Raw genomic sequence first — 11,070 nt, 5'->3', positions numbered from 1 at the left:
ATAAAATATAAATAATGTCCTTTTATATACATAATAAAATATTGCAACTTTATGTCATGCAAGACGTCATGCATAAGATTTCAACAATCTTGTTAGAAAATAATATTTATTTGTAATAGTTAATGTGAGTACCATACCATAGCTGTTATTGTTATATTGACAAAACATTTTCAATAATAATGTTACTTTATAAGTTTGACTCTGTAATAAGTACCCTGAATGCGTACTACGTCATCAATCAAGAAGTTGAAGGTTGAGATATGGCAGTGAAATTATAAGGTAACATCTTAGTCCTCGAGAAAGGCAACATACTAACAAGACAAAATGTCCGTGATGTTTTATGCAAATATATAGGCGTTGGTTGCCACTTAACGTTCTAGTTTCACTTTTCAGTAAATAGGATAGAATAAATCTTTATTGCTAACTGTGTGGGTACATTAATTTAGTTGGTAGAACAATATATACGTATCAACAGTTACATCCCACTGGGCATAGAATTAAATAAAATCAGCCTATTGGAACCACTGTTAAATTCATGTATTTCAGTAGTAATAGCACACTATAATAACTTAAAAATAGCCTTATTGTTCATAATAACCTAATTCCGTTCATACGTAATTAGGTAATTCAATAGAAGCAATTACTGAGTATACTGTTTAGGACTGGTGGAAACTATGATAATTTACTAACGATTGTACATATGCCTATTGTTTTCTATTAATACCAAAATATGTAAATACAATTTGTCATGCAATTTGAATTTATGATTGATATTATGGTCTGATAGGTATTATTGAGCTAGTTGTTTCGCAAGAATGACTTTACGTAAAAAGTTATCAACTGTATTTTATCTTTGCTAGATTTGGACAATTATATTTATGATTAATATGACTAGTTGTACCATATTTGCTAATTTAGTTATGAAAAAAAATATTTTTATAGAGCTATACTTAGAAATTGAACAAGTCGTATTTTCATTGCAGAGAGATCAGGAAACTCAGGTATACTTTGTATTTCGTAATATTGTCTTTGTAAGTCATTTACGCCGATACTCCGCCTATACTTTTTTTAATGGATAATAATGGAATGTTGCTTCTGCCTGCGCTAAGGGTTTACACTGGCAGGGACTTGTGGAGGATGCTAGGACGAACATGGTTTAGGTCAGTTAGCCCAATATGGCAAGTTCACCAGTAATTTATCTTGATGGTTTTCAGGGAGATTCGCGTGGAGGTCAACCTGACATGGTATAACTTCTTACCAATGGGGTCAACAGTCCACATTACTTACAATCCCCTACCCCTCTCTACACTTGCCGTTATGTTGGCCGTTGGTTTACTTGTTATTCTAATTATATAAGAAAAGAAAATAGAGTAGGGACTAAACACATGACAAACTCAGGCGTAAAGAAAATCGAGTTTTATTAGTTATGCATTCTCAAGTCAGAAAAATATTAGTATGACCTTTATATGAAATATTTAAAAATAGTTTTCCTAAAATACACGCCGAGAACCGTTATTTAGACCAAATACCCGTAGTTCATTTAGAGCTTTATTATATTACGACGTAGACCCGTTCTATTGTATTTATTATGGAAATATTTCTATTTACATATCTTTAAGCCAACGTAAAAAAAACGAGATAAACAAGGTACAAAAAGTAAAGCAAAAAATAATGAAATGACGCACGGTCTACACAAGTGGCACTTGGCGTTCCACATATCATGTTGTTCAGGAACCTTCTTTAGATGAATATACATCGGTCATTCAAACCTGTAGCTAAAGTTAAACCGTTACGTATACTACTACATATATATATGTTGCCTGTTAACCGCGACTTCGATTATTGTTATAGAGATAAAAAATAACCTACATCGTCTCGTGATACAATCTATTTTCACGCCAAATTTCGATAACATGTATTAAGCCATTTAATGGTGAAAAGAGAGATAGGTATACCTACTTTATTTTATATTGTTTTTTAACTCATATTGAGTTTTGTTTAGATTTTAATGAAACCTCTTAGCAATTTTTTACGGTTGTACTAAACAAAATGTATTAAATACGTTGGGTAGGAATAATTTTGTTAGTTTGTCCGATTCAAAACTAACTAATATCTTCTAACTTGCAATAATATTAATATTAATCGCATCCGAAAAACTGTTGAATATATTATAGCCACATATTTCTGAATAATTTTGTCTTTGTTCTTCTTTTTCTCTTCTTACTGCGATAAATCTTAATGTTTGGTTGAACGCATCACCCAAATATTAAGATTTGTCGCAGTTTCGATTTTTCTTTGTAAGTGATCTTTTCATAACATAACACAAATTACTTTCATTTATTGACAAAATTTTAAATTTATATTAAGAAATCACTGACAAAACAGTAATATTCCGAATTAACATTAGGCAGTTATATATCTACAATTACTATGACTACACATATTTCGTATTATTTGTAATATTATTCACAATATTGTGTTCGTTCCAGTTTTTAATATGAGATCTGTATCAACGTAGGGTCTATACACTCTTCGAAGGACTTATTCTGCGCGAGGTTTGTACTGATTATTTCTATGCTTACTTAGTTACTTGTCAAGACGTCTATTAGTAGGAAATATAGTAGATTTAATACTCAATACATTTATTTACTATAAATTAAGGTATTAAAATATATTAAATATGAATAAACTGTCCGTGTACCAGCGTTATTATTGCATATTATAATATGAAAAACTAGTTACTGTGACATAACTATAATATCTAGACCTATTATGATATCCCGGATTTCTTTTGTAGATAATGAAGTCCTCTAAAACTATAGTAGGTACATGATTGTGCGGTGAACTTTGTATAATATAATACATATTATGCAAATATAGAAATATAATAAATCTTTTTGTTCTTTATTTCACAACTTTGGTTTACTATTACAGACATTTTTTTAAAAATTGGCTATAGTCATCCAATTATTAAAAAATTTTTTCAAATTCGTCCCGTCGTCTTGGAGTCCCTCTCTCAATCCAAACAAACAAACCATCAAATATTTCCTCTATATTGGTATGAGATATTCAGTTTTTATTTCAATGTTATTCCAAAAAGTTGATATATATGAGAACGTGCAGGATTCATCTTTATTAATGAGCTACAACGTTTACATATTAAAAGATTAAAATATTGTCATTGACCTTATTGATTATTTGTTGTAGTAAATTAATAAAATTATTTTTGTTTGTTAAATATCTGTATTGCTATTTTATATATAACCTCTAAGAAATAATGATTATATTTTATTACGCAGACTATCTAGAACAAAGTTTTATTATTTATTTACAAATAGCATCGACTTCGTCCTACTCAACTGCGTAGGTACTAAACTATGACTATTTTCTCACTTTCATTCAGGCCTAAGTGAAAAATTAGCAGTAAATAGTCCACAAAATTTCACAATAATAGTGTATATCTATGAATGATATATATCTTCACGATGGTTATGCAAGAAGGGTAGTCAGAAGTTGTCGTTATTGTGATAGCAAAGCTTAACATGCTCATATGTTACGAGGTATGTGGAATCCAACGATGCAGAGGGTGAGTCCACAGCTATTTCTCGGATTCATTTAGTTAACGGTGTTTTCAATACCAGAGACTTAGTAACGAATATTGATGGATACTAGGAATGATTTCGTGGAGCTATTGACTCAGTGTAATCCACTTTTGGTTTATGTAGTGGAGAATTATCAAATTAACATTATCTTAAACAAGGTCGCTACTCGACTTTCTTTGTACCTATAGCTATTTATTTTCTCTTTTTTAAATAATATCTTGAACAAGGCATATAATCCAATGATCCAAGCTTTGCGTGGATATTTCTTATTATAGAATAAGTAATTTATATTCCCTTTGTTTATTTTTCAACTCTATTGTTTTATTATTATTGTTACCCATAAAATTATACCGCTAAATTAAAACTGAGAATGAGGCTAAATTTTAAATTAGAACTATAATGTGTTCCTTATTTATATTACAGGCTATAACTGATAATCTAATGGCGGAAGTGAAACTATACACAAAGTTATTTGTCCTATCGGAATAGCGGCTTATCACGCAAATCCGAATCAAATACAAAGCCATATTGCAAGGTGAACCCACAAGTTATAAAACCTTCACTCATCTATATTTTCATCTTGATACATATAAATTAAATTGGAGTGTCAGACACTACAAATAATTTGTAATATTAAAATAACGGTTAATATATAATAAAATTATTTTCCACACGGACGAAGTCGCGGGTACAGCTAGTAATGAATAAAAAACAAATATGATTCTACGTCGATTTCTTCTAAAAAAGAATTAACTGGAGATTATCAAAATGTTCTAATATATATATCCCATTTTGGTATTATCGTAGTAAGTGTTGTGATATTAAAAAATATATTTAAATAAATCTTGTTTACAGAGAAACACTTGTCAAGTTTTGATAATCTTTGAATTTATTCAAGAACATACAAACCACATATGGAAAAATATATCGCGTCGCCGGTGATACCCTAAATGAGAGATTGAAAGAGTACTATAATACTTCATTTCAATGCGTATCTTTGCGTGAATTTGGGATAAAAGGTTTCCTATGTGTTAGATAATCCATTTGTATGCCAAATATCATTCAAATCCATTCAATCGGTTATGCTTGACTGAGTAACAAACATCCAAATATCAAAATATACTTTTATAAATTTTCACAACTACGGTATACGAGTATAACAGTAGGTAAGCTAGATTACCTACTGAGTACTTTGCAGCTTAGTAAAAATTTTATGAAACTTGGAAGATGTTACATATGAATGGAAATGGTTATAAGAGCAGAGAAAGGCCGAAAAAGAGATCGATGGACTGTGTGAAAGATGATATGGTAAAAAAGGAAGTAAATAACGCGATGACTGCGAATAGGGATGAATGGAAGAGAAAAACATATTACGCCGAACTCAAATAAATATATGATTGGATGAGAAATGATGGGATAAGAAAGAAGTAGACGATAATCGTAGTAGATTAACATCTTTACAGAAGTAAAGCTAAACATAGTTACTTTTATTTATTTATCTATTCTTTATTGAAGAAAAAAATTTTTGTACAACAGAGTAGCTTAATGCCGTATGGCATTCTCTGCCAGCTAACCTTAGGGAGAGAATGCCATACGGCATTAAGCTCGCCTGTTGTACAAAATTTTTTTTCTTCAATAAAGAATAGATATTTAAATAAATAAAAAAATAAAAGTAACTATGTTTAGATAAAGGTCCTAATATTGTGATGATTATTTTCATTAAAAATTTTAATTTTAAGTTATATAATCCTATATTTGATACGGACTTGTTACTTGCTAAAAAAATATTATTAGTGTTTTGTTTTTAATTTTTGGTCGACGTACAACGACCTTCGGAAAGAAGTATTAAAACTATTTAAAATTTCTAATTGATAGTAATTTAATTATAGTTGGATAAGTATGTAAGAATAAGTAATGTACGCTATGACTACATAGATCATAAATATTCCTCAAATAAATAATTAAAAAAAACGAAGTTAAGGAAATACTTTATTTTATTTAAAAAGTGCTGCGCAGGCTGTCGTATTAAATATTTAAATTTAGATTATATATTATTATAAATTATAAATAATCACAATAGAAGGCTGACCTATTATACATATATGAGTAGGTGCTATTATACAATCCACTATTGAATCAGACGCAAATACTTGGCTAAGGATCATACATTATTTGCAGTGACTAAGTCACACCAGAAGCCGCACTTCAGTAAAGTACTTCACTTGGTAGATGACTTATCGGAAAACAATACAATTAACTGCTAACTATATTAATGTATATACATAAGTATTGATATAGGTATTTCCTGAATAAAATTTATTATAGTTTTTTTTTTTAACTTACTTCTGATATAAGAATTCCTTATTTATATCAGCATTAATTTATAACAGTAACCTAGTTCTCATAATACTGCAATATAATATCCATAGACAATTCACACAATGACATCAAGTGCCATGCTAAAAAGAGTTTGTGTTATGGGTATTAGTTGACTGATGTAAGTACTTAAAAACATTATTTTTGTAAATACACACATAATATTCATGTAAAACATACAGACTGATAAATACAATCATACTCATCAATTCTTTTTTACCCCTGCTCCGGTGAAGGATCACTCCGGATTATACCGAAAAATAATTTAAGAGACGGCAATAGGCTCCGGCCACTTTAAATATAAGTATATCCAACATCAAATGTTGCGTTTACCACAATATCGACAGTTCACAGTGCCTCTGTCTACCTCTGAATTCATATACACTAACGTTACAAATAACACCTACCACAAAATATCTAAATTACTATAATAAATAAGTAATATGTTTATACTCACAAAAGAAAAACATTATGAAATAACAACGTCGCACTTCAATTTTGTATGTAGGTATATCATACAGTAAAAATATTTTCTCTACCCGTCTGAGTAAATATGCCTTGTAAATTGATGTTGTGATTTGGTTTGAAGAGCAAAAATGGCAGTAAATTTAATTACAGACCTAAAAGGTAAACTATACATATCTTATACCTGCGAACCGTTCTTGCTTCGCATGGCAATGATATATTTACTAACGACATAATCTATATTTACTTCTTCTTTTTTTATGTATGGCTTCTCAGTGATTCTTATATTATTAAAGTTATAATAGTTTTTCTTAACACGTACATATATGTTACAAATAATGTCTTCATACGATAAAAAATCGCTTAAAATAGACGTATACAATATCAAAAAGACGTTTATAAATAATTAACCACATTAATAAAAATATTAAATATAAAGTGCTGGTTCAAAAAACATTTTATATACTCTTTTTAATTTTCCTTTGTATTTCAAGAAATCTATTCACGCGATAAACATTGTATAATTAACTGTCGTTAAATAAATTGATATTTGTCCCCTTGTCCCTAAAATGAGATAATAAAGGTAGCTAGCATGGAAATGAGATAATAAACGTAGCATCAAATTACGATATATTTTACGGAAATTCCCCAAACATACTCGTACTAGATTTATTTACAAAATAAATGTTGGCAATTTCGTCGTCGCGCATCAGAGTTCATTAGTTAATTTTATTTATTTAATGGGATATACATTGGGACAACAGAATGGCTATGAAATTATCTATGTTAATTATATTTTTAGTATAAACGAAAATATAGAAAAACTATGGGAGTTTGTGTAAATTAGACTTGAGTTTACTATTATGTGATTTTGATTTATATATTTTTTATGTACCTACTTAACTAAAAAAGATAACAGCTTACCCACCTAGTGGAACTGTCGTTTATATATAAGCGTGCAGAACAGACTATGAATATCTCGTAGTTATGTGACGTCCATACTCATGGCGCCAACCTGTTATTTCTTCATCATCTTTATATCAACGTATTATTTCTATATTCTCTAACTTAATGCTTTAACTTCGTGAAGGCGAGTCATAATTTCGTATCATATAAATATGTTTGTGAAATGAACAGTGAATTCGAACCGGTTTCTGGGTTTTTACTCCATGCGTCAATAGTTAGTTGGTAGTTTAATATTTTACACAAAATCTTTCACTACATACTTATTACAAATATACTCGTATTACAGGCCATAGGTATCCTAAAAGAAAACAAAATGAACTATCTGTACATTATTAGTGATTAGCGGTTTATTATTTTTGAACATGGTGATTAATTAGTAAGATTTTATGTAAAATATTAAACCACATTATTGACGCAATGAGTAAAAACCCAGAATCCGTTTTGTTTTAAGTTATCTATTTGGAATTACATGATTGGTATGGATTTAATTAAAAATAGCGCAATCATTAAGATCAAGGCAGTTGCAATACTGGAGAAATATTGGAAAGTTGATAATACTATTAAATCATGGCAAAATGTCGTTATCACTTTCATATTTTGATATTTGTATCTATAGGTACGTAATAAACTATTTATTAAAGAATATAACAAGTGTTCTGGTTAATAGTGAATTCAAATTGTTATAAAAATTCTCACAGGTTCCTTATTTGAACAAGCAACATGCACCATCATCTACTGTTAAAAGAAAACAATTAATATTATATTACATATACGCTATTAATACTATTTTGAAACTTAATTAATTAGTAACTGGAATCAACACTTCATGTAACAAATGAGGAGACAAATTGAAACTATAGGAATAGATAGAAGCTCAGTATTCACAAACAATAGACCGTATTTGTATATAAAATGAAGTAGATGCCGTAAGAAATGAAAATCCGGAACAAAATTTAATAAGAAAAATGTCTTGCTATATTGTGCATTTCAATTGAAGTTTTCTTCAAGCACCACAACAAACTTTTAAACGTCAAAACCACTAACCTCTAGGGTTTCCTATAGAGGTTTTAGAAATGGAAGTAAATTTCTAGATACATATGATTTACTCGCATAAAATTTAAATTGTGTACAATATTTACTTGACGTCTTATCCGTATATAGTGAATAAAATATACGAAATATTGAATTTAAAAGTGTTCAATTTACAATTAGGACAATTATGTAAAAGGAGGATAACTCAAATTATAATATTATATCATAACTAGATGCCTCGTAAATTTAAATTAGACCACTGTAACAAAAATTATTAATTAAAAATCGTAAAAATTTACAGAATACACAACAATACCGGAAAATTGAGTAATTTTTACGATTTTTAATGAAGTTGTTATACAAATGATACCTATAGTATTATCTACTCCTATAACTCGGAAACATGTTACATACATGTCTATTAGATTGCTACATTGAACACTGTGTTGCAGATTCAAACAGGAGGCACAATAGAGAGAGGTGTTTAGTGTAACGTATGATTATGATAGATATTCATCAAGAGGCAACCGGGATGTAATTATCGTATTAGTGTGACAGTGATACCTACTTAAATTTTTCAACGCTGATAACTGGCTAATCAAATATATTCACAATTGTATTAAAAAAATGTAAGTTCTTCTTGTGTAATTTTGTTTCGTCACACGTTTTTGACACCTTATTCAATCTCCATTCACTGAATATTTTCTTTCCTTTTATAACCTATATACATATTTCAAAATAACTAAAATTAAAACAGACTTCAGTCCTTTTATTATAATAAGAAAATTTTCATCACCATTCAGTTTCAAAAATTATCATAAATATAAATTACAATTTTTCAACCTCCGAATGGATAAAATTTCATATATTTGATTTTAGATATTCTTTCAGAATTATGTATTTGAATATTCTATCTACCAGAGAGCTAGATTTTAATTCTAAGTAATAATAAAACAGATAAACAAAATATTCGATGTCTCTAAATAATGAAATGTAGGATTCAGAGATCTAACCGATACATGTAACTAAAAATAATATGTTCCTAGTTACCTGGTACTGCCATTTAGCTCTTCATTGTAGGTCAGTAAATGTAAATTTCAATAAATAATAGTACTGTGAATATTTTGCATTATAATATACCGCTAATGTGATAATATACATATATTAAATAATTATTAATTACTATATTATTAAACTTTTAAAATATCTTATTAATTATAGAAATAAATTATTAATACTTGCTATTATTATTCTATGGTAACCATCGAGGTTCCGTTCAAGTATTATTTTGGTCTTAAGGAATTATATGAAAATATGTATATGAGCTGGTACTTAGGCCAAATGCTCGTTAACTCAAATTATTATGACTTATCATAATTTACAATCATTAATCTTTTATAGTATAATAAATGCCGCAATAAAATATACGAGATAGATGTCATTTTTATTTAACTATATAATATAAATATATATATAAATACATAAATAGATTTGTACGTATAACATCTAAAATAATAAACAGTTTTATTTGTGTATATTCTACATATAGCAAATCTATTTTCATATATAAATGGTACATTGTAAATATTAATATATACTTTGGGAATTTAGAGCCTAAAGGATGTGTTTTAACAGGTATCTTGCCTGTTAATAGTAGGTACACAATTAATAAAAATAAATTAAAACAAAATAATAGCTATAAAACTAAATGAAAGGTCATTTATTTTTATAAATTATATGTAATTATAGCTATATTTGTATAAATTATAATTTTCTTTTTTACAAATATTAGGTATGTTTGTATGAACAGATAAGGTAACTAAAATAAATTCTGACATTTATATTAAGATAGATATTCAAAATTACAATGAAACTTTATAAATGTTATAAAGAAAAATCCCACGCAACGCGATATAACTGTATGGAGGGATCAGTGCAAGCGAAGCCGTGATTCAAATACATTCAATGGAAAATTGGAATCTCTACAACAATTTGAGATCTACGTCGTATTTGATTTCTATACTTTTTTTTCTAAGAATATTGGTCTTATACATTCTAAGTTGTATAAGACCAAGAATAATTGAAATAGGTATATCCAACTGAATTAGAAATATTCTTTTTATTCATGAAAAAGATACATAATAGAAACCAATTTTAAATAATACAGACTATTTTTATATCAATTAAATATAACAAAGCAAAAGTGGAGAATAGTTCAATAGACAAAGTAGATTTCTTAAACGTTACATTTTTTTAATCTTATCAACTTACCCAGTTTATAAGATTAAGAATACTATTTTAATAATGAATTTTAAAAAGACAGATTAAAATTGTATATCCATCAGTATTACTTATTACTACATACTATTTTGCATATGTTAATATTATTGGAATTTATTTAGAAATTTATACTAAAAACAATGTATTTGTCTGTTTTCAGAGCCTTTACATGACAAAACCCTTTAACTTGGCGTGAAAATACAATGTATAAGAGAACAGACATAGGCTATTTTTTATCTAAACTAAAAAGCATGCGTATTCGTAATAATTAATAATAGTACTGTAAATGCTACATTTGTTTAGGAGGACTATCCTAATGACTTTGTATTTATATAACTAAAATCAAAAT

The sequence above is a fragment of the Achroia grisella genome, unplaced genomic scaffold (assembly GCF_030625045.1).
Source record: "Achroia grisella isolate CSIRO2021 unplaced genomic scaffold, CSIRO_AGI_Agris_v1 utg780, whole genome shotgun sequence".
Classification (NCBI taxonomy): domain Eukaryota; kingdom Metazoa; phylum Arthropoda; class Insecta; order Lepidoptera; family Pyralidae; genus Achroia; species Achroia grisella.
This window is presented reverse-complemented; position numbering follows the sequence as displayed.